At 34.9% G+C, this 25702-nt stretch overlaps 1 protein-coding gene across 3 annotated transcripts in view; it reads right to left on the bottom strand.

Moving 5' to 3' along the window:
• The window catches only part of LOC110376904 (uncharacterized), a 177819-nt gene that overhangs the window by 45360 nt on the left and 106757 nt on the right, over positions 1–25702 (bottom strand). For all 3 annotated transcript variants that reach the window (XM_021335546.3, XM_021335549.3, XM_021335547.3), the window contains one exon: positions 13030–13075. The gene's annotated coding sequence lies outside the window, so the exon portion shown is untranslated. The remainder of the gene's footprint in view (positions 1–13029; positions 13076–25702) is intronic.

Raw genomic sequence — 25702 nt, 5'->3', positions numbered from 1 at the left:
GGTTAAGTATTATTATAATTTCTTCTGTCAATGGTCATTGCGAGTGGTGGTTACCTTCTTGTATGTCGCTTATTATAAAGCAATAGAACATCAATTGTGTCTCGCGTATATCTGCGCTCCGTCTTACATTTCTGCCGTTCTTTTTTCTTAGCTTCAATTTAAGATTGTATAATTGTCACATCGATAATTTTATTTCATCTGTTAGCATTATTGGTTACTTTAGTTATTAGATTAGATTCATGTTTAATACTGTATAAGCCGCAATTCGTTTCCATGTGACTTTAAACTCGGTACCGACATTGTTACAGTCAGTTATCAAGTTATCAACTGTAAAAAAATGGGTCACATAAATTAATCTCCTCATATAATTACTCCTTTATCAAGCAATCAAGCAATTTATAAAAACGTAACCTACATCAATTTGAATCGTATTAAGATTTAAAAAAGCGGGATTATAAACGAGTGCCATTTTTTGTTCTGTCGCTGTGTACCGCAAATTGGCCAATAAAAACGTTTAATTGAGACATCGAGACGAATATACTCAGACTCCAATCTTGATCTTGTGAGTACAGAGGTGTACATAAGTGGTATTACGAAAATTTTTGGTATTTATTTGATGGGTCATTTTAGATTGGGTGATACGGAGTTATAAAAAAAACTCTGGTATTTTAAGAAAATCTTCTCGAATCGACTTCAATCTTAAGACAAAATCAAAATCAAAAGTCATTTATTCAAAGTAGGCTGAAAATCAGCACTTTTCGAACGTCAATACAAAAGACAGCCCCCAAAACGCCCGCCCTTCACCACTTCCTATGTGTTTTTGCTGGGAAGAAGAAGTGGTGGAACAAACTCCCCAGCAACACAATTCTGTCTGTATGGTTTGAAGAACCGTATACAAATATTTAAATATCACTATACAACATTGTGTACATAAATTTGTATATAAAATCAATTCAAATAGTTAATCATGTTGGCTAGTACACACCTTACCCATACCTATTACTCAAGCAGTTACAAAAGAAATCTATTAAAAAAAGTTTGAAAAATAGATATAGTTTAGGGTGCACCCACCGACATGTCAAACAGTTTTTATAAAAAAATAAAAAATAATAATATAACAACATAAACAATGAAAACGGTGAACTAGGACTACCGTTCAAACCAAAATCACTAATAACATGATTGCATTTGTTATTATCAATTATTTGGTGTAATGAAAAACTCAGTCCATTTCATTTCTGTTCAAATTCAAAGCTATTCTATAGGAAATGGGGTATCCAGTACCTAAACTGGATACCCCATTTCCTATAGAGCAAAAAATATCTTAACATAATGTAACGAAAATTGCCGTAATAAATGCATTTCCAAAAAGTTCGTTTAATTCTCCAAAATATGTAAATACAAATATGCAAATTAAAAAAGCCTTAACTATGGTACTAAAATAAATGTAAATCCTACCACTTGTCGCCTCACAAGTACGTTATCTAGAACGCGGTTCAAGGAGGCGCTCCCCGATGGCTATCGCGCATTACAGCACAGGTGGAGCCGCGTGTCTGCCTTGTATAGCCTTGTAGCCTGTACTGCAGACGACGAGTACGATTTATGGACGCAGCTTACACTACAACTGTGTTATTTGTGTGGATGATTGTAAAAATGCGAGCGTGGAGATCTGATGAGAAAGTGTCTTTCTTTTTTCAAATTTAACAATTTGTCTAATTAACTTTCCCGTTGAATACTACTACGCAACACATCAAATGAATAACTTTTGAGAGCTGTATCCAGTATTTCACTTGCAAAGGCAAAGTTGCTTCCTGAATAGAATCCTGAAGCATTCTACCGTTTCGTTCATTTTTTACAGATTCTTTTCCATGGTTCTGATATTTTTCGTTTGATTTTAACCATTATTGTGAACTAATATTTTCGAATTACGCTGTCTGTGTATTGCATCGTCAAAACTTAATTTAAAGCACATCATAAGCAACGAATTTCAACAATTTTCTTAGTGTAGACAGAAAGAAACGTGTTAGGTATTTATCCTCATTTCACCACCTTCCACTATCAAAAGCACACACAGATTTCCTCACAGCATTATCAAGCACACAGCTTAACACCCACAAACGCAATAACAATCATAATTGCGTTCCAAGTAGCGGGTGTTGGTCCTCTATACTGTTGCACTATTTCCTTAACGTAATTTACGACTTGCACTCAAACGTACATACGCTTTCTTGTTGCTACATTATAATTTAGCTCGCTTTAGTTGTTATTGTATTGAAATGGGAGGCTGCTTTGATATTTTATTGTGGACTGTAAAAGGTGAATGTTTAGCGTTTATCATTGCTAAGTGTGAAGTAATAGTAGCAGGGACTAAAATTATTCGGTCAGCGTGTGACGAAAAAATATTTTTGTATATTTTTCAATTTTCATCTATCAAGTAAAATTCATATCATCATCTGAATAGCCTTTTCCCAATTACCCTTTTTCAGCTCTGTTACGTTCTTAAATCTTTTTAAAACAGATGTTATAAGCATAACTACTAAAGAAGCACAAGTGAAACTACCAGGGCGACATACAATTGCAAAATAAGCGGCCACCTACACAATCGCGGTCGCTAATCAAGAGTTTAAAATTAAACAATGTTTAGACTCGTACGACGTAGCAAGGTTTATAAATAGCTTCAGTATTGTTCTTGTTGTGTCTAAAATCCTGCTTTCCTAGTTTAGACAGGCAAGTGTTGATTGTTTAGGCCGTTCGCACGTGATTACTACCAGGGCCGCATAAGTAGGAAGTCAGTTAAATGAACCGTTGTAGGGAAAGTAATGGGAATTAAGTGTTTTCAGTTTTTGATGTGGAAATAGATTTTGTTTAAGGCTGTGTTATTGTGGGGTAAGTAGCTATCTTTAAAAACTTCTTAATGTTGTGTTCTGGGCACTTAGTAAGCATCATGTCGTAAGGAAACATCTGGATACCTGATTCTCCAATATTTTGGGGTGGGTACAATACATACCTTCAACATCAGACCTTTTCGTCATTTTAATAGGTATTTTATTCTAAAGACTAACTTTAATGTCGTGGATTTTGTAAACTCGTAGACGTAAATATAAAAACACACCGAAATCCAATAAAGACCTCGTAGACATGTTTAATAAACGCGAGCCAAATAAAATATCTTCAAATAAAATTTATGAACAAGAAACAGCTCATCGATATAATAAATTGAATGAAAACCGCGGGAGTCTTGAAGATGCTGAATAAAAAATAAAAGAGCGCGAGGTGATGAATAATAAAAATGTGGGTGCTGAACATGACATGGTCGGATTTATTGACGAGCGTAAGCGACCACCGGCCGCGGTCGCTACCTACCACCGAATGGGCGACGAGTGATGAGTACAGGCTCGTATACACAATATCATAAGTGGGCTTGGAAACATGATGCAGAAGGTATTGCTTAGGTAATTATGGGTGACGAAGGTTGAAAATGAAACTTACAGATCTATTTCATAATTAGCAAAATCTGAGGTATGTTATTTTCTTCTATCTGTAGTGTTCTTTTTACGTTTCGTTAGGAATGGTATAAGACTGGCTGCAAATCCCATTTATACATAGTTTTAATTAAAGATTCCATTTTTACTATGATTTTTGCTATGATTATTTGAGGTTCTTTCTTCTAAAATGAATTGAATATATAATTCCTGTTCAGTGTGTACCACCCGTACATATTCACTTAAACAGTAACGACCGCAGACGATTTCTTTCAGCGTGCGCCGTCTCGCGATTTATCGGCTATAAACATGCCGCGAGAATTGTATGCGCGAAGTATCCTAAACGTAAGTGATAATGCCAGACAACAACGATATGCAAAACGTACTCCACATATAGGCCAATAATAAAAAGAACATTATGATGAAGTGGCTGTGGTAGGTCTTAAAAAGTATAAAAATGTACGAACAGAGAGCTCTCAAATACATACTTGTGAAAATCGTAATGAAAATTATGATGCCTGTGGTGGGTCTGGTTTGATATTATTTATATTTGAAACCTAAAAAGCTTAAAGCAATTCAAATAACGAATCTGCATTATAAAAAAATATTCCAACAACTTCATGACGTTACAACGCTGCAATTTGGCAAGACCGTAAAATCCTGTGGTAATACAGTGCAAAAACTGGCAACTTCGAATTGAACTGTCAGTTAAACAAATTAATAAAGCTCAACTAGCTAAATAGCCACTCACCACATTACTGGGAAAAGAGCTAATCAAATCCTTCACCTAAAGCCTGAAGCTAGCTCAATAAATTTAATTGAAAATCAAGTCTATGATTCATATGACTGAGTCGACATAGCTGAGCGCAGTTTTGCCGTGTTGGTGTACTGTCGAGCGATCAATCATGGGTAATTGCTCCCAAGCGCCTGTTATTCTATTAACTTAGCGAAACATTTAATTACCACGACTTTATTAGAGTAGTTAGCTGCTCTTGTTTGTTTAATATCTTTTTTGGTATTGTGGAATATTAGTTTTATAGTCATAATGTTGATTGTGAGGCTTGCTTTAGTTTGATTACCTTTGTAATTTCTCTTCCATCTTCTTCATGCAACAGACGTACGTTAGCGTCATCATCTTGAAAATATTTATGGCGGAGAATGCGCACGTCTTTGTCAGTTCTGAATTATTAGTAATAAAGTCTTCGTCTATCGTAGACTGACGTCAAAACAGACTTACAAATATATACCCCATTCATGTCTTATCATAACTATCAATAAATAAATCTTACAAAAAATATGTCCACTTATATCTGGGAATGTTTGCCGGCACTTCTATGAAGTCTTAAATCTGTCAGTCAAAGCACTTATTTGCTGAATATATAATCGAAACGTAAATTCGCTACCGACCAACAACCTATAAATATTATATGACGAAGCATTACTTCAAACCTTTTAATGACAGATCTATGATACGGAGCGATAATCAGATACAATAACGGTAAACAAACTTACTTTTACTTGCAAAAATACAACCATAATCAAAGTCAACCGTACCACTTTATGATAAGGTCCTAATTTAAAATCGCGTTGTTTATCATTAGTAAAAGCAATTTTGTTCCATTGATAGAAGATGACAGAATGGTATGAAACATTGGCGCCAATTTGCACCAATCAAAATAGTTGGTTAAACTTGACCTGTGAATTGGAGAAATGTACTTGACAATGCTACAATGAAGTTCAAAGTGCCTATAAATGAACTGGCGACACTAGTTTGTCTTCATTTGTGTTGTACTTAGAATAAATACCCTAGTAATATTACCTTGTAAGTCGTGGTGGCCTAGGTGTCCGTGAACCTGGCAGATCATTGTCTAGCAGATCAACTTTTTTTTTGAGTTCTTATCGCATGCAGATGAGTTCTATAGTTCCTGATAGTTTTCAGGAATAGTTCTGCCATTTTCAGCTGAAAAACGATAGTTCACAAAATGATCTGCTAACTTCCGGTAGCAGAGCATTTTTCAGAAAATCAAAAAAAAAACTGAGATATTGTCACATAAAGATGAGTTCCATAGTTCCTCATACTTTTCAGGAATAGTTCTGGCGTATTTCAGCTGAAAAATATTTTTTTTCCCAATTCACGTTTGAGTGTTAACAGAGCATGAATAAAGATTAAAGTGTTATTTTCAAAGTTCAATAAAGATAAAAGGGCGAAAACTCATTTGTTTTCGATAGATGCTTCATGAAACTGAAATCTAGACTTCAATTCAAATCTAGAACTATCATTAAAGTATCAGCAGAGCATGGCTGAAAGTAAGAAACTGTGAAATTTCACATTTTAGTATGAAAAAATATTCAAAAAAATATTTTCGCGGTTCCAATTACCCTAGGAGGCGGGAACTATCGCGTTTCTGATAGAAGAATACTAGCACCATACTATAGAAGCAGATTCAAACCCAGAACTCTCACTAAAGTATCAGCAGAGCATGGTTGAAAGTAAGAAAGTGTGAAATTTCACGTTTTAATATGAAAAAATATTCAAAAAAATATTTTCGCGCTTCCATTTACCCTAGGAGGCGGGAACTATCGCGTTTCTGATAGAAGAATACTAGCACCATACTATAGAAGCAGATTCAAACCCAGAACTCTCACTAAAGTATCAGCAGAGCAAGGTTGAAAGTAAGAAAGTGTGAAATTTCACGTTTTAATATGAAAAAATATTCAAAAAAATATTTTCGCGGTTCCAATTACCCTAGGAGGCGGGAACTATCGCGTTTCTGATAGAAGAATACTAGCACCATACTATAGAAGCAGATTCAAACCCAGAACTCTCACTAAAGTATCAGCAGAGCATGGTTGAAAGTAAGAAAGTGTGAAATTTCACGTTTTAATATGAAAAAATATTCAAAAAAATATTTTCGCGGTTCCAATTACTCTAGGAGGCGGGAACTATCGCGTTTCTGATAGAAGAATACTAGCACCATTATATAGATACAGATTCAAAACCAGAACTCTCACTAAAGTATCAGCAGAGCATGGTTGAAAGTAAGAAACTGTGAAATTTCACATTTTAATAAGAAAAAATATTCAAAAAAATATTTTCGCGGTTCCAATTACTCAAGGAGGCGGAAACTATCGCGTTTCTGATAGAAGAATACCAGCACCATAATATAACAGCAGATTCAAAACCAGAACTCTCACTAAAGTATCAGCAGAGCATGGTTGAAAGTAAGAAACTGTGAAATTTCACATTTTAATATGAAAAAATATTCAAAAAAATATTTTCACGGTTCCAATTACCCTAGGAGGCGGGAACTATCGCGTTTCTGATAGAAGAATACCAGCACCATAATATAGCAGCAGATTCAAAACCAGAACTCTCACTAAAGTATCAGCAGAGCATGGTTGAATGTAAGAAACTATGAAATTTTACACTTTAATATTCAAAAAAATATTTTCGCGGTTACAATTACTCTAGGAGGCGGGAACTATCGCGTTTCTGATAGAAGAATACCAGCACCATAATATAACAGCAGACTCAAAACCAGAACTCTCACTAAAGTATCAGCAGAGCATGGTTGAAAGTAAGAAATTGTGAAATTTCACATTTTAATATGAAAAAATATTCAAAAAAATATTTTCGCGGTTCCAATTACCCTAGGAGGCGGGAACTATCGCGTTTCTGATAGAAGAATACTAGCACCATTATATAGATACAGATTCAAAACCAGAACTCTCACTAAAGTATCAGCAGAGCATGGTTGAAAGTAAGAAATTGTGAAATTTCACATTTTAATAAGAAAAAATATTCAAAAAAATATTTTCACGGTTCCAATTACCCTAGGAGGCGGGAACTATCGCGTTTCTGATAGAAGAATACCAGCACCATAATATAACAGCAGATTCAAAACCAGAACTCTCACTAAAGTATCAGCAGAGCATGGTTGAAAGTAAGAAACTGTGAAATTTCACATTTTGATAAGAAAAAATATTCAAAAAAATATTTTCGCGGTTCCAATTACCCTAGGAGGCGGGAACTATCGCGTTTCTGATAGAAGAATACCAGCACCATAATATAACAGCAGATTCAAAACCAGAACTCTCACTAAAGTATCAGCAGAGCATGGTTGAAAGTAAGAAACTGTGAAATTTCACATTTTAATATGAAAAAATATTCAAAAAAATATTTTCGCGGTTCCAATTACTCTAGGAGGCGGGAACTATCGCATTTCTGATAGAAGAATACCAGCACCATAATATAACAGCAGATTCAAAACCAGAACTCTCACTAAAGTATCAGCAGAGCATGGTTGAAAGTAAGAAACTGTGAAATTTCACATTTTAATATGAAAAAATATTCAAAAAAATATTTTCGCGGTTCCCATTACTCTAGGAGGCGGGAACTATCGCGTTTCTGATAGAAGAATACCAGCACCATAATATAACAGCAGATTCAAAACCAGAACTCTCACTAAAGTATCAGCAGAGCATGGTTGAAAGTAAGAAATTGTGAAATTTCACATTTTAATATGAAAAAATATTCAAAAAAATATTTTCGCGGTTCCAATTACCCTAGGAGGCGAGAACTATCGCGTTTCTGATAGAAGAATACCAGCACCATACTATAGAAGCAGATTCAAACCCAGAACTCTCACTAAAGTATCAGCAGAGCATGGTTGAAAGTAAGAAAGTGTGAAATTTCACGTTTTAATATGAAAAAATATTCAAAAATATTTTCGCGGTTCCAATTACCTAGGAGGCGGAACTATCGCGTTTCTGATAGAAGAATACCAGCACCATAATATAACAGCAGATTCAAAACCAGAACTCTCACTAAAATATCAGCAGAGCATGGTTGAAAGTAAGAAACTGTGAAATTTCACATTTTAATATGAAAAAATATTCAAAAAAATATTTTCACGGTTCCAATTACCCTAGGAGGCGGGAACTATCGCGTTTCTGATAGAAGAATACCAGCACCATAATATAGCAGCAGATTCAAAACCAGAACTCTCACTAAAGTATCAGCAGAGCATGGTTGAATGTAAGAAACTATGAAATTTTACACTTTAATATTCAAAAAAATATTTTCGCGGTTACAATTACTCTAGGAGGAGGGAACTATCGCGTTTCTGATAGAAGAATACCAGCACCATAATATAACAGCAGATTCAAAACCAGAACTCTCACTAAAGTATCAGCAGAGCATGGTTGAAAGTAAGAATTGTGAAATTTCACATTTTAATATGAAAAATATTCAAAAATATTTTCACGGTTCCAATTACCTAGGCGGGAACTATCGCGTTTCTGATAGAAGAATACCAGCACCATAATATAACAGCAGATTCAAAACCAGAACTCTCACTAAAGTATCAGCAGAGCATGTTGAAAGTAAGAAATTGTGAAATTTCACATTTTAATATGAAAAAATATTCAAAAAAATATTTTCGCGGTTCTGGGTTTGAATCTGCTTCTATATAATGGTGTTGGTATTTTTCTATCAGAAACGCGATAGTTCCCGCCTCCTAGAGTAATTGGAACCGCGAAAATATTTTTTTGAATATTTTTTCATATTAAAATGGGAAATTTCACAATTTCTTACTTTCAACCATGCTCTGCTGATACTTTAGTGAGAGTTCTGGTTTTGAATCTGCTGTTATATTATGGTGCTAGTATTCTTCTATCAGAAACGCGATAGTTCCCGCCTCCTAGAGTAATTGGAACCGTGAAAATATTTTTTTGAATATTTTTTCATATTAAAATGTGAAATTTCACAGTTTCTTTTTCAACCATGCTCTGCTGATACTTTAGTGAGAGTTCTGGTTTTGAATCTGCTGTTATATTATGGTGCTGGTATTCTTCTATCAGAAACGCGATAGTTCCCGCCTCCTAGAGTAATTGGAACCGCGAAAATATTTTTTTGAATATTTTTTCATATTAAAATGTGAAATTTCACAGTTTCTTACATTCAACCATGCTCTGCTGATACTTTAGTGAGAGTTCTGGTTTTGAATCTGCTGTTATATTATGGTGCTGGTATTCTTCTATCAGAAACGCGATAGTTCTCGCCTCCTTGAGTAATTGGAACCGCGAAAATATTTTTTTGAATATTTTTTCTTATTAAAATGTGAAATTTCACAGTTTCTTATTTTCAACCATGCTCTGCTGATACTTTAGTGAGAGTTCTGGTTTTGAATCTGTATCTATATAATGGTGCTAGTATTCTTCTATCAGAAACGCGATAGTTCCCGCCTCCTAGGGTAATTGGAACCGTGAAAATATTTTTTTGAATATTTTTTCATATTAAAATGTGAAATTTCACAATTTCTTACTTTCAACCATGCTCTGCTGATACTTTAGTGAGAGTTCTGGTTTTGAATCTGCTGTTATATTATGGTGCTGGTATTCTTCTATCAGAAACGCGATAGTTCCCGCCTCCTAGAGTAATTGTTACCGCGAAAATATTTTTTTGAATATTAAAGTGTAAAATTTCATAGTTTCTTACATTCAACCATGCTCTGCTGATACTTTAGTGAGAGTTCTGGGTTTGAATCTGCTTCTATAGTATGGTGCTAGTATTCTTCTATCAGAAACGCGATAGTTCCCGCCTCCTAGGGTAATTGGAACCGTGAAAATATTTTTTTGAATATTTTTTCATATTAAAACGTGAAATTTCACACTTTCTTACTTTCAACCATGCTCTGCTGATACTTTAGTGAGAGTTCTGGGTTTGAATCTGCTTCTATAGTATGGTGCTAGTATTCTTCTATCAGAAACGCGATAGTTCCCGCCTCCTAGGGTAATTGGAACCGCGAAAATATTTTTTTGAATATTTTTTCATACTAAAATGTGAAATTTCACAGTTTCTTACTTTCAGCCATGCTCTGCTGATACTTTAATGATAGTTCTAGATTTGAATTGAAGTCTAGATTACAGTTTCATGAAGCATCTATCGAAAACAAATGAGTTTTCGCCCTTTTATCTGGATTGAACTTTGAAAATAACACTTTAATCTTTATTCATGCTCTGTTAACACTCAAACGTGAATTGGGAAAAAAAATATTTTTCAGCTGAAATACGCCAGAACTATTCCTGAAAAGTATGAGGAACTATGGAACTCATCTTTATGTGACAATATCTCAGTTTTTTTTTGATTTTCTGAAAAATGCTCTGCTACCGGAAGTTAGCAGATCATTTTGTGAACTATCGTTTTTCAGCTGAAAATGGCAGAACTATTCCTGAAAACTATCAGGAACTATAGAACTCATCTGCATGCGATAAGAACTCAAAAAAAAAGTTGATCTGCTAGACAATGATCTGCCAAGTTCACTGACATGTGGCCTAGTGGGTAAAGAACCAACCTCTCAAGTATGAGGGCGCGGGTTCGATCCCAGGTCAGGCAAGTACCAATGCAACTTTTCTAAGTTTGTATGTACTTTCTAAGTATATCTTAGACACCATTGGCTGTGTTTCGGATGGCACGTTAAACTGTTGGTCCCGGCTGTCATTGAACATCCTTGGCAGTCGTTACGGGTAGTCAGAAGCCAGTAAGTCTGACACCAGTCTAGCCAAGGGGTATCGGGTTGCCCGGGTAACTGGGTTGAGGAGGTCAGATAGGCAGTCGCTTCTTGTAAAGCACTGGTACTCAGCTGAATCCGGTTAGACTGGAAGCCGACCCCAACATGATTGGGAAAAAGGCTCGGAGGATGGATAATATTACCTTGTACATTCATTGAAAAGAGATAGGGTGCTTATAGATGTGTTGGCTCGATTTTTATTTTGATTGAAGCTACAATCTCTATCTACAGAATAATAAACCTGAGAAAAAAAATATAAAACGACTGCAATATTTTGGTCTAGAAGTCACGAATGCCACTATTATCAACCTTCCCTTGAAAACTATTAAATCAGTAATATCCAGTGATATCGATGTTACTTTTTGCACTAGATTAAAAAGAGGCACGAAAGAATTGACTCCTAAGGCATTCCTGATATTAAAGGATCTGCCGCATCCCATGTAGCCCCACGCCTAAAACTTCTATAAATTATTTACAATGTAGTCGAGAGTGTCATTCGTATATCTTCGCGTGACCACTATACGTCTTCTCTCGGCATTTACCGGCAGCCTCCAGGCCTCTCATTTGCATACAGAAACTGTTTCTGGTTTCGTTACCATGCAGTTTATTATCTGTCTTAAAACTTTACCATTTTACCCAAATCAAATTAATTTTATTTGTTGAGACTTGTATAAGTCCATTGACTATAGTAGAAATAAAAATTCTAAAAAAACAAATCACTTTGCACAACATGAAACAACAAACTAAGTATTTCGAAAAAACCCCATGCATCGAAGGACAATCTAACATTTATGAAATGTCAAAACAAAATGCCAAGACATTTGGCGAACTCAATGCAAACTAGAGGCTATCAGTCAATCACAGATCTTATCGAAGCGGCAATAATCATGTCATACATCGGCCATTAGAACAATTAACAATTCATTACGTGCTTTACATGGCAGTATGGCGATCGCAATTTGTACTGACATTCAGTTGATTCGGCCCCTTATATGGATCAGGTTATCTGTTCGATCTCGTTTGTTGAATTAATAGCTATGGGTTCCTTAAACTACATCTTTCATATCGCAGATATTGCTTCGGTAGGTTCAATCAACTGCGAACAGATTTTAAATGCTAGGTTTAGTAAAGCTCAGATTAATGATATAATAAATACTACAAAACTTCCTAAAATCTACTTCTCAAACTACAGTTCTTAAGATAACCTAAAAAGAAACACCAAAAAGAAAAACGAAAGCCAAAAACCTATCAGAAACCATTAATAATAATCACTTAAAAGCTTCAAAGTGAATTGTCACAATACGTAAAGCTATTACAAATCTAAATTGAGATGTGAAGAAAGCGGCCGTCTGTTTCAATGAAAGTGTCCAAACGAAAGAAAAGAAAAAAGAAGCGGAGACAAATGAACAGCGACGTCTGTCACGTCGTTTGTCATCGGCTGTTAACAGGTTTAGTCATGGCACTGTTATTATTGTAATGGATGTCGAGAATTCCGAAGTCATAATTGACTTTGATACGATTGAGCCGTAGTTTCGGGTTTCAGTGGTATTTTAGAGAGAAAGAAAGCCAGATAATTTTGTAAAAATAACTTTTGTTGAAATGCTTCTAAATGTGGTAAGACACTTGTTTTGCAAAAAAATGTGGAATCGATAATTTTTCTAATTTTATACATTTATATAGTTGTTTGCCAAATTGTTTATGAAGAACTATTTTGACTCAATTGAGCAAATCAAATCACAATTACGCACTTCTCGTGTTGAACTCTAATCGATCTCCGTTTGAATTGATGCATCAATAAACAAGTCATTCATAGTTTCATTACAACAATTCTTCCGACCGTTATCATTATTTTTTATTGTAATTTCATAGAGATTTATGCTGATCGATTTGACTTTTGCAATATTTTTATTTTCTGCATTCAATGCCAAAACAATGATTGGTAATTACTATGGTAGCAAGATGTTAACGATAGGTACCTTTGTAATTTTGTTCTTCTTAAGAGGTCAAGCGTTTGTGATGTATCTGAAACAAGAAGAAATATTTCTTATTAGCAACAATAGATTTTAATAGGACATTAATGATGATGTCCTCATCATTTTATTGTCTTTTATAATTAGCTGGTCAATAAGGGCAGTGTCTACTGGAAATAGAAAGAATGAGGAAGTTATGAAGCGTTCAATGTCCATAATTAGTAGTTCCTAGTTTGTTATCCACTAACTTCTCAAAGAGAGTACTGATATGAGGAGTTTCAATCAAACACATAATGAAGCTATCATCAAAATAATAATTCTGGATTGCATCATTAAATCCTTAACACCCGTTACTCCAAGAACCAAACATTCGTCTTAAAGCGAAATCAACACCAGTCCCAACTCCATAGATGGATATACAGTTTATTATAATCCGAAATCGTGACTCGAGTCCCAGATATAATCGTTTGACACCTAACAAGCTTGGGTGAGGACGCCAAATGGCCCACCTGTAAACGAGTTGAAATGTGTAATACTACGTGTGTTATTTAACATGAGGTACAGGAATTTTACTATTAATTACGTAGCAAAAAATATGAGATTTAAGATCTATTAGTAGGATGAGCTGCATTTAAAAGATTTGAGAACTTTGGTGATTGGTTGATATGAATTTATAGTTGTAATCAATCTATAATAATCAGTGCAGCGTGTCAACATTAATGATAGTATTTTAATTTTCTAAATGATAAATGTGAGCGGAACATGTATCGGGTATTTTTTTTCTGTCTTACACAATTTAAAGAGCCTGGAAGATTCTCTACTTTTGATTCTCCGAAATGCAAAGAACTTAATTAACATACATCCACATAATCAAATCATCTACAAACATTATTACGCATATTCCCAGCACTGCATACGAAATTGAAATTAGGTTTTGACACTTCATAAGTGAGTTTACAAAATCGTTGCCAAGTCTCGTGAATAGTGACGGGTTGAAGGTGGATAGTGTTTCCGAGATACACGTGGCACACACTGAAGAATTCCCACAAGTTATTATTATGGGAATATATGTCGTTTATTTTGGATCACACAAAGATGAGTTAGATGATTTCCGAAATTATGAGGGGCTTCAGAATTAATCTTAAGTTGACCCAGTTGTTACTGTTTATGTGGCATTTATTAAAAATGTTATAGAGGAATCAATGTAGCAAATGCTATTCAATTTAAATTACGACCTTATAAAAATCCAATACAATCGGTTTTACCATATGTGATCTCGCTATTGTTTCAGATATTATGGAGGGAAACTCATTTCAGGACAGTTAATTATTTCGTCTCGTTGGGTGGCTAATCAATTCAAACGACTTATGAAATATCCATTGCTTTAAGAACGAGTAATTTACATCCAACCATTTCCTTTACAATATAATTTAGTAATCAGTTAATTACTGTTGGGTCCGTTAATCGGCCGTGCGATACCTTACCACCATGAAAACCTATTTGGCGAATTCGTCGGACTCAAAATGGGAACCTTCACGTAACCATAACTGATAAATTTAAATTACTTCACTGACAACTGTAACAAACAACGCAGCGGGAGCTCTGGCAATGCTGAACCACCTTTACTTTTCTAGCCACTGCAATATCAACTTTAACATTACTAACATAAAGCACATAACAACCTAAAACATAATGATCGTTTATATTATATACAGGAAGAGTTTTGAAGGATTTTGAACTCTAAAGACAGCTGTCTTTTAATCCAATTTTGATTTGAGCTTTCTGTTTCGCGTAGATAGGTCTTTTCAAGTCCATTAAACAAAATATCACTCCTGAGCCGTACAAACTTGTACAGTAAATGCAATTCAAACATTATGATTTGTGATAATTATACTTAAATGCAAACGTCAAGTGCATGGCATTCATAAATCATATGGATAAAGTAACTACAAACGATGGATTTAATCTTATACAAATATACATTTGTTCTCTATGGGGCGTTTGAGTATGATGCATTAGCTTTGAAATAAACACGACAGTTTAGCAAAATACGAAGATTAAACAACTTTAACTGACTGACCTTTCAACTTCAGTATATAAACATTTAAAGCAATTCTGTTCTCTATTCTAATATATCTCAATTTATTTAATTATTTGTTTTAGAAAGCTACTCATTTGTTTGCTTATCCTTATGAAACGCTAGTATTGTCAGACGTCCTGCTGCTATCTAAGCTAGTTTCCCTAAATAGGCTAGCGGGTAAAAGATCTCTTTAGAATATTCAAGTTAGAATTTCATATCGTGAAGTAGAAAGTGCAAACACTCCGAATTAAGGCAAGGAAATTAAACCATTAGATGACTACTCATAAACCAGAAGTAAATCCATACCCAAAAACCGACTGAACCTCCCAACACGGCCAGTAAAGATGTTAAACAAGGATCAAAAGTGGTCAGCGATTACACAAAAATCCAATTCAATTACCACGTCTTTTGTGATCTAAAAGCCGCCTTTGTAACCCGTAGCCAGCCGAGTACCCGAATAATCAGACCAAATATTTGTTCTGCAATTTGTTTACCCTTCGCATTGAGGAGCAGGCGCCCTCTAGTGTTACATTCAACATTAAAGAAGTTTATTTCATGAGAAATTCTGTCAGGACATCGTGGGAACGGAGGCGTACCGCAAGGGTCAATATTGGCCCATACAATTTCATTGTCAAGTTTTTGGTAGCTTTAGTGTTGTATCCAAACAAAGTTGTTGCTGCTATCCGCTTTTACACCTACGTTAGCGTGATGTTTATATTTGTGATTAGTCTGTCTGTCCCCTGCCGATATATAATGGTAAATAATGCATTGTTGTGGGTCAACTTTTATGACTTAGAGCTTGGGATTCATCATGGGTGGCTTACGCGTTTTAAGCTTCTTTCCAGAATCGTTTTATATGGTGCGTTATAAATTAAATGGCTTATGGAAAAATGAATTTTGACGTTTTTATATGCAGAGAGGTTGAAATGTTGATTAAGCTTGCATTAATTTAGCTATTTCTTGGTATCTCATGTAGACTCCGGATAATAAATTATGGTTTCTATTGCCTGCATTTATATAATTACTGTTAAAAACATATTTCCCAAAGAAACCTGTGGAAAGCTAAATCCGGGATGTGACATTTCTAAAAGTTATCTCAACAATTCCGCAGCTTCACCTTCCAATTAATGTTAAAATATGACACCTGCGAACATGACAAGAATCCCCATATTACCATACTGACATGGCAATTGTAGCCAGCGAGCATATAAATCCACCATTAATTAAAGGTTTGATGTTAATTTAATCAATTAGTTTCGAAATTCCGAGCGCTATCGAATTAGGTATCGTATAATGAGTGTGATTGATAAGCGAATTGTTAGGATTAATATGTTGCGTTTTGTTCGTGTGAATGTGAAGGACTAAAGTAAAGGGCTGGTGAGTGCACAGTAGTCTGGTTCTGATTGCTAAGAATAGTACACATGTTAGAATTACAAGATAAAATAAAGCAGCAGATTTTTTCATTGGAATGGTCAAAATCCAAGATACAGGTGAAACTATTGATGGTCTACAATACTACTATACCTATTGACATCTCTACATAAAATAAAATCAATACTTTGGCATACTAACACTGAAGATTAATTGGCTGGATAAGTTTACGCATCAACTAACGACAGCGCACTTAAAATATCCCAAATCGCTATCAAAAGGGAGCCTAAATTCACTCACTCAACCGACTTAGTCACGTCAGCCATCACTTGTCACATACAAATAAGATCCTGCTTTTCAACAACCTACATACACAAAATGCCTAATATGTCTCCCACGGGAATGTCTGAAATGACCTATTTTATGGCACTTAAAATCTAATACTTGGTTCAATGGAAATGTAGGGCGGTGTGTCAACAGCTTGCCGGTTTGTTTTACGCCAGTCCACTGGATTAGCATTCTTCACGCTCATACTAATAGGTGCGCAAAAACTTTGTTAGTGCTGATCGACTTGTCAACGGTGACGGCTACAAGTATTGCCACTAGGCTTTACTTGTTTAAATGTAGCTAGTAAATGTCGGCAGAATGTTTTAGCTCCGTTATCTGTCCTTTGATAATACAATTTGATTTATCAGCTGACAAAATTGCGATTTTGTTTAGTGGGAAAAACGTGATAATTGAAACCTTGATTTCGTATAAGCTTCATTCATCTTGGTGTCGAGAATTATTATTGTGATTTGTGGTTTATTTGATAACGACACAAAGTAATTGATGGAAGAAAATAATAAAAAAATTGTTACTATTAAATTATTTAGAAGGTATACTTTGGATAGCATCGACAGTAACACTGAAATCAATATTTTGCGAAAAGTTATTATCGATAAACTAAACTTAAAGGTGAAGCTAGCAACGATATTCCAATTACTTATAACAGCAGCAACATAAGCAGTGATATTTATGATCCTCTGTACGTCCTGCCTCCAGGAAAAGCAAGAACAGATGAGAAAGGTACCAAGAAAAATCCATTAAATACAAACGAACCGACAGACACTCCACATGATATTTACGCTGAGTTTATGTAAAATAATGAATGGTTGCCAATCATAGCATCAATTTATTATACTAATAAGAAAACACTTATAGGCGCCACGTTACGCAAGCCTCGCAACTGGTTATTAGAACTAGGATTAATCATGAAATGTTCTGGTTAGCTTTTGCAATTATGTGGTAAATTAGTTTCCTTCGCCTCCATGTTAGTCTAGAAGTCATAGAAGTGACAAAGTGCTTTAATGGCTTGTCATCCCATATTTGAAGTCCGACTAATGTTGCAGCGTTGAGTTGGGTTCATTTCATAGAAATATAGGGGCGATGATAGGTTTGCTAAGTGTGATAATTTTAGAAACATTTTAATTGATACAGTCTCAATGCTTACTAATTTTATGTATACGTAAGTTACTCGATCTATCATCTACATTATTCTACATACTTAACCCGGCTACGAGAAGGTTCCACGGGGTGCTGATAAAGCAGCATGGTATGATTACTTTTTAATTATTTATACAACTGGACGCTGAGAAGATTCTTTTGCCACACCAAAATGATAATAAAAGATAAGTTGCTATGAAAAAAACTTATATTCATAAGAAATGATTTCTTATGAATATAATGTCAAACATGTACGAACAGTTCATTACGAAGAATACAAAACCGATTGTATTAATACGTACAAGGAAATAAAATTCATAACATGGAACAGAAAGAGCCATGCGTCGCACCAGTAGTCATAATATTTACAATAATGCATTCGACAGACGTGGGAAGCAAAAACATTGCTTAAGTTATTCAAGAGCCACTCTTCGAAGCAATACTTGATGATTTGAAACTTAACAGATTGTCACTAGATCAATATCTGCTAGAAGTACCTTAAGAATTCGTTCGGAATATCAAGTAGATAGAGAGATTATGAAATTCACATTACAAATGGATTCTTAGTTCAATTTTGCACGTTAGATTTCAAGCCTTTTTTTATTTCCCAAAACTCACTAATTTTGCAGCTTCAATTACTTTAACACATGGTCTTGCTGTAGTTGATATAGCCACTTCTTTTAGCACTATTTCCATGTCAAATCCAAGAATCAATTCGACATCCGAAACGTCCCTATCCTTATTCCTTCGAACAACGCGATCTATCGACTTGGTCATAATCAAATTAAATATTGTGTAGATCAATAAAAATGGTCGCTTCCCTTATTATCGCGTTTCACACTTAACCGTGGAGCTATAATTACTGAAGTTCTCATAGTTCCAAGGGGTTCGTGTTAAAATTGTTATTAGGGTGCTATACATTTGGATGGATAAAGGCTCTGACACTTGCGATGAATGAAAGATATTTTATTAGTACAAGAGTATTTTATGGGCAATGGGGATTTAATTATCACTTCCATGGACTGTCAGAGAAACCATCAATGACAGAATTTGGTATCTTTTTTATCAAAAGTCATAACACACAAGGCATAAGACCTAAAGATTTTGTTGTGCGAAGTATAATAGAACAGATATTGACCGATTAACATAACAGTAAGTTTTAAATTACATTCCCCGTTATTTTGGTAAACCCAGCCTAAATCCAACTGACACACATCCACATTCCGATCCCTATGAAAACATAATTAAATCCTTAAAAGGATAATTAAGCAATAAAGGAGCCTATTTGTAACCATCGGTTTACGATCCCAAATCGTCTGAGGATCGAATCGAATGCAATCGATTGTTTTATCGATTCCCATAATTACGGCGCTTATAGCCATCATGGGTTTATGGCGATATTAACGGGTTTTTCATGTTCTACCGGCGAGGAGTGTTAAGTATTGGTAATATTTTAACACGTTCATCGCGGAAGCCCATTTATGCATCTAGTTAATATGACGCAACGAGATCTATAAGTTCTCGTCATGATCCATCAGGAATAACGCAACGAGATCCAGCAGATCTCGTACGACTCAGTCACTTCAAACCCCAATAGTTTTATGAAATTTAAATAATTTTATATTTTTTTTGTATGTGTAGGTAGGAGATAATCAGACCTTTCAGTAGGTTTTCACCGCCTCAAGTTATGTCGAAAACAGTAATGGAAAATTTACAAAATAGAAAAACGAGAACTTTTGGATCTCGTTCTGCACTAGATAGCAAGAAAATGCGAGTACTTTTAGATCTCGTTTTGCAGATATTGCATAGTATCGATAAAAAAATAGTGATGAGAAACAATAAGACCAACAACATTATCGATAAAATTAATCATTTATTATAATACTATAAGTAGTGTAAGGCATTAGAAACTTATGCGAAATATTTATAGAAATTTATACGTGCTGCACGATGTACAATTTTGGACGCGTGCTGATGTTAACACATTAGTACCTAAGCTCTTGATAAGAATGTCCAGTACTTGGGATAACACAAATATTTTCACTGCGCACTCCAGGAACACGTTTGAACACTTTTCGTAACAGAGTTGAAGATTTTGGAGATTGATTATTTTCATTTTTTACGTTAGGTTCTTCGGAAGAACTAAAAGAAAGTTCTAAAATTTTTCAACAGCGTTTGCGATTCGTCATCCTGATTATAGCGTAATTGATATGCACGCATCGAAAGTTGGCACGACACTAATTATTTTCTTGTGAGGATTCGCACGAGATCGCTACGAGATCCTTTAGTTCTCGTTCCGCGCTAGATGCAAAATTTTACTATTTGGTCGCAACGAGACCTATTAGATCTCGTACGTTTTCATTTATAAAAATACTACATCCAATGTACCTAATGTGAACAAAAATATTTGTCTCACTCTATCAGTAAAGAAACATACAGAAATATCATTTGCCGAAATGAGATGGACATAGGATTTCACTTGCGCGATACTAAAACGTCACAAACGAGAACTAAAAGGTCTCGTTCCGCGTTGAACGTGTTAAAGGATCTCAGCTTGGTCATAAAATTATGTAATCAAAATGGTTTGATGATTCAATCTAATGGGTCTTATCAAAATGTTTGTTTTGGTGGGAATCGATGCGATGTTGGGGTGTTTTATTTTTATCAGAAGTTCATACAACTAAAAACTACTTAAATCCCTCAGCTATAATAAAATTCGCACTATGACACGTGTTTCTCTCTATCTATTATACAATCTTTCCTTAAATAAAGTTGTATTGATTTATATTGCTTTTATGGTTTAATATGGTATTTACTCTTAGGTATTTTACTCAAATATTCAGCTGTAATAATAATCAATTAAAAATCGAGCAAGTAACCAAATTACGTAATTAGAAGAACCTGTATACTTTTATTTCGTAGTCCCGTTAAGAATCCCACTAATCCTTAGATCAAAATCAACGGAATGATTCTCCGTTGATATCCAAACACTTGGGGTGCGATAATAGCTCAATAATGGCCACTAAACTGCTGTAATGTGGTAATTAGCTTAGTTAATGATCGGCTGCCATCAAGACTGGTTGTGTCGTAACTGGTGAGGATTTCGTATGAAATTGTCTATGTTGGTACAACTTTAGTGACGTGAGACCAAAAAGTGAGAGCAAAAAGTTCCATCACCAAGCACAACTTACATAAAAACATAATATCAAAACATCCAGCAACGTACAAGCAAAACCTGATACATACCAATTTACAGGTGTTTTCTTATATTCAAATCTGCAGATTGCGTTCACTCCTTATTACCTCGTGCCCTCGCCGTAACTCTCGTCTGAGTTTAACTAGCTATCAACTCTGTCAGTAACTAGACGTACGGGGCAGTTACTCAAAAATACTGTTAGATAAATTCACGCTATTTAGTTAAGGTTCGGGAGCCAGTGGATAAATGATGCAGTTTGCAAGTTAAGCTTGAGTTTTGTAAGGTACTTGTTTATTTAGATCTTGGTTGGTTTCGATCGAGAGGAAACGATATTTACAGTCGTTGTTGGAATTTTGTTGCAGTTTGGGCTAGACTTAGCAATTTAAGGGGTCCGGAAAGTTATGTTTATACCACACCTAGGGGAAAAGCGTAAATGTTCCATGGTATAGATACAGAACATATTTTAATGCACTAAGACATACCTAGTTAACATAGTTCATCCTTCTAACCTCAAACAAGTTAGTCACTCATCCCAAGATTGCTATCGTTTACGTAATCAAGAAATAGCGACAGATTGCCGTCATTTGATTTGATTAAATCCAACAAAACCTTCATTAAAATTATCTCTAGCTAAATCTATGTATCAGTTACATTATGTCCGCTTATTCACTAGTTCGCCTTTGCACTGTGGTTGGGCCGTAAATTTTATAGATATCATCAGAAACTAGAATTAATGTATGTACAGAATGATTTTGTTAGTAAAGGGTTATAGCAAGTCGTGTACTATGGCTCGTGACTGTCGTCTTCTTACGTCTTTCGTTTGTAACCTATTTACATAGTTGTCATTGCTTGTCCGAGCCTCGTCAAGGTTGTTGAAGGTAACTGCTTTGATAAGTTTTACCTTAAAAGCTTCACTTAAATTTGTAATGCAGAAAACATTGGATATGAAGGTACATATCAGGAGTGTTTAACACAACAAACTGTTAAGCATAAAACCAGTTCATGACTTACTGAAAAGACAACCATTGGACAATTATTTGTGGTATATGGCAGTTATCTAATAATTTCTATAAGTATCTAATATAATATTCTCAAATCGCGATACGCTTGCCGTTTAGTTTCCGTAATCATTAAGCAAACTAGATTCTCCTGTGATGTTATCAGCAAGACGAATGCAGCCACCTACCTGTATGACATAATCCCCTGATTATCTTTAGCAGCACCTACAGTTTGTAACAACGAAGCCTGGACTTAGGCAATGGAACTTGCTGGAACATGTGAATGGAAAGAAGCAGAGGTAAACTAAAGAAAGTATGGATCGATTGCTGAAGAAAGTGGATGTAAGTGTAATAATGGCTGACATGGAAGAATTGAAATGTAAAACAAATAAATTAGAAACTGGACAGGAACCAGTAAGTACCAACTATGAGAAGATGCAGGTGAAGCCTGCGAAAATTGTAAATTAGTTAGCGAATGAAATATTCTACAGGTACTAAAACTGTTTTACATTCAGAGTCCGACCGCAAGAGCATAAAAACGCTTGCCTCGCCATCGACCTTAATCCCTATTTTACTTAACTGTGAGCCCCGCTTACAGTATGCAGTTAAAAACGAGGGTACATCCTGTAGCGTTACACGCTTTGAAGTAATTTTCCTCGTGTAAAAACATCGGGTGCACTGACTGAACAATTTTTTTAACCTTTGCAAAGGTTATAGACACCCATCCATTGAGATTGTTTAGATACGTTTTTTAATTTTTGCAATTAAATAAGAGTCAAATATGAAAAAATGTTGAATATTCCCAGGTAAAGTAGGTGGCAATATTATCTCTACATTACTAAATTATTTCTGCGAGTTACATCATTCCCAAAATATTTCGATTAATAGCTATTTGATAACAGTACCATTATTACCTAAAACCAAGTATTCTTACATATTACAATAGGTAATTCCACAATCAGGTGACGTAATGTACTTAAAACTATTTTAAAACTGAATCATCATTTCGTGGCTATTAGTACACCACTTTACTTATATTTTTAATTGTCATTAAGGTACTAATGTATTTGTTACGCAATGTTATGTATTGTATATGCTTATTAATTGATATATTCATTGATGTGTGACAATTAATTTTAGGCCGACAATCAGACTAATTATAAAGTCATTATTATAAGGAAACGCCGTTATTGGTCGCTAGGATGAATATTATGTTCTAGAATTTATTTAACAATAAGTAACTCAGTAATATCATTATAAGGATCAAGAAACCCAACTTAAAACGAAAAAGGCTAGGCAGATGAAAAAGGCTCCAGAAAAAAACTCGTTACAAAAGGAGGGATTGATAAATCAATTTCATGTTTCATCACGTTTGAAAAGTAAATAGACAACAGTTGATATATACATAGAAAAACACAAGTTTTAACTTGTCGAAAATATAGCAGGTGTGTCTACACATAAATAGTTATCGAGGAATAACACTCAGCTACAAATAGCATATGATTGATAAAATACTATCAATATTGGCTGCGTGTTAATAATTAGATTACAGTTCTAATGATGATTTAATTGATCTTTACTATGTAATTTTTGTAATATCTGTGGCAATATTTTAAAATTATTAGGTATAGTCAGCGATTAAAAATGTTATCTTACCGATATGAACTTTGATTTCACACTTTTATTGCTAATTGCCAGACTAAAAGTAAGTATAATGCCATTATTTTCATAATTTGTAATTGACATAGTCGATTACGTTGTTGGGCCAAATATCCATTATCATTTTCAATAAAATTGACTTAATGGCATATTTATCCTATATTACTAATAATTTTATATAATCAAAAAACATGAGAGATCTTGAGATATAAATGACAGATCTTACAAATAATCTCTCATATACATACATCAGTGGAAGCAGAGTAAGAGCTCTTCATTTGTGTCAGTAAACCATCCTCATGGATGGGCGTCTATTCTCAGTAGAGTTTTCCAGTTTCCACTAGTTGTGAGCCACTCAGCGTGTTCCCTGTGCAACGCGTGGAGGTGCAATATATTACATGAATGGGTGATATGACACATTGATATATGGCCAGGGTCCTTAAGAAACTATTATATATTTCGGAATAAAAATAAAGGGTTTTGGGATTGTCTAAATACATAAGTAGATACTGGTAGCTTATATGTCAGTCGGACCCGATATAGTTTGGAAAAGGCCAGGCAGATGAGCTAGTATACCAATTTAAAGTACCAATTGAAAAGATACTTTGAAAGGGACAATACCAGGAAACTTCCTCCCACGGGCCTCCTAATTTGTATGCAAATAAACTCAATCTTCAACATCACCTGTAATTCAACTTCTCATCACTGAAAGAACTGCCAAGGAACACGTAACAAGTTGTCTCCAAACAAAAATATAGCGTGCATTCAACCACAAAACAAATGGCAAACAATTCTCGCACCTGTTTCAACAATATCCAGAGGGAATCTTCGAGACAAGAAACAATTGTCTTATAAATATGCACATACATCTGTCACCCATTGTCCTGAAGATAGTGACTTCAAATCGTTAACGCTTGTATTAAGAAGCATGGCAACCCATCCATCAATTGACATTTACTTCCGCGGTACAATAACCATTTGAAGCTGTATCTTAGCAATTATCATGTGAATGGCGAGCAATGATGCAGAAGGCCAAGTTGGGGCAATGTTGGGTAAAGATGTCATATGATCAAAACAAAAGCATTGTGGTTCTCTTTGAAAGATCATCTTTGTGGTGCTTTAGAATGCTCAGTGGTAATGTTTTGTTTAGATTATTATTATTTCATGGCTGCTAAGTATCAGTGTACAACATGATCTGTCCTTCACAACCCAAACTAGTGATATTGAAATGAGTGTAACATGACACAGGTGTCTCATTACATTATCTACTAGGTATTTTGCATAAGTTCACCTTGCTAATAAACCTTTTAAGGTCTTCGTCCTAGATGACCTGACCTAGGCTTCACTTGCGTCCTCGCTAGAATTAATCTTACTACTACAATTAATGTGAGAGCGAGAAATGCGTTTTCATCTTTCTATTTTTTTGTGGAACTTCTGACCAGTTTTTACTCATTACCTCAAAAACCCTCACTGATTTCAAACTTAAAACATACATATGAAAAACACGCCAAAGAAAAACAAATCGCGACTATTTGTCGAGCGTGCACCACTGCAGTTTATTTATATGCAAATCTGAGCCGAACAAAGTGACATACGGACAGACAGATGTTACCTGTCAACGTATTAACATTACATAAGATGGGGTTAAGGACCTGGGCCCTGGGTCAGGTGGAGAGTAAATAGTATCGCGGTATTGTGCCGTGGGAATGGGCAGAAGTGAGTGATTCATGCGTTTTCAAGTTGTCGCTACTTTGTTTTAAATTCTGGACTAATGGTCATAAATTCTGATTTGAAAATATTTTGTTTAAAATGCCAATGTTACGAAAGAACAATGCTTTCCATGCCCACAGTGCCTTTCAGTCACAAAAAAAGAAAACAGGTGAGGTAGGT

Source organism: Helicoverpa armigera, chromosome 17 (assembly GCF_030705265.1).
Source record: "Helicoverpa armigera isolate CAAS_96S chromosome 17, ASM3070526v1, whole genome shotgun sequence".
NCBI classification, from domain to species: domain Eukaryota; kingdom Metazoa; phylum Arthropoda; class Insecta; order Lepidoptera; family Noctuidae; genus Helicoverpa; species Helicoverpa armigera.
This window is presented reverse-complemented; position numbering and strand designations above follow the sequence as displayed.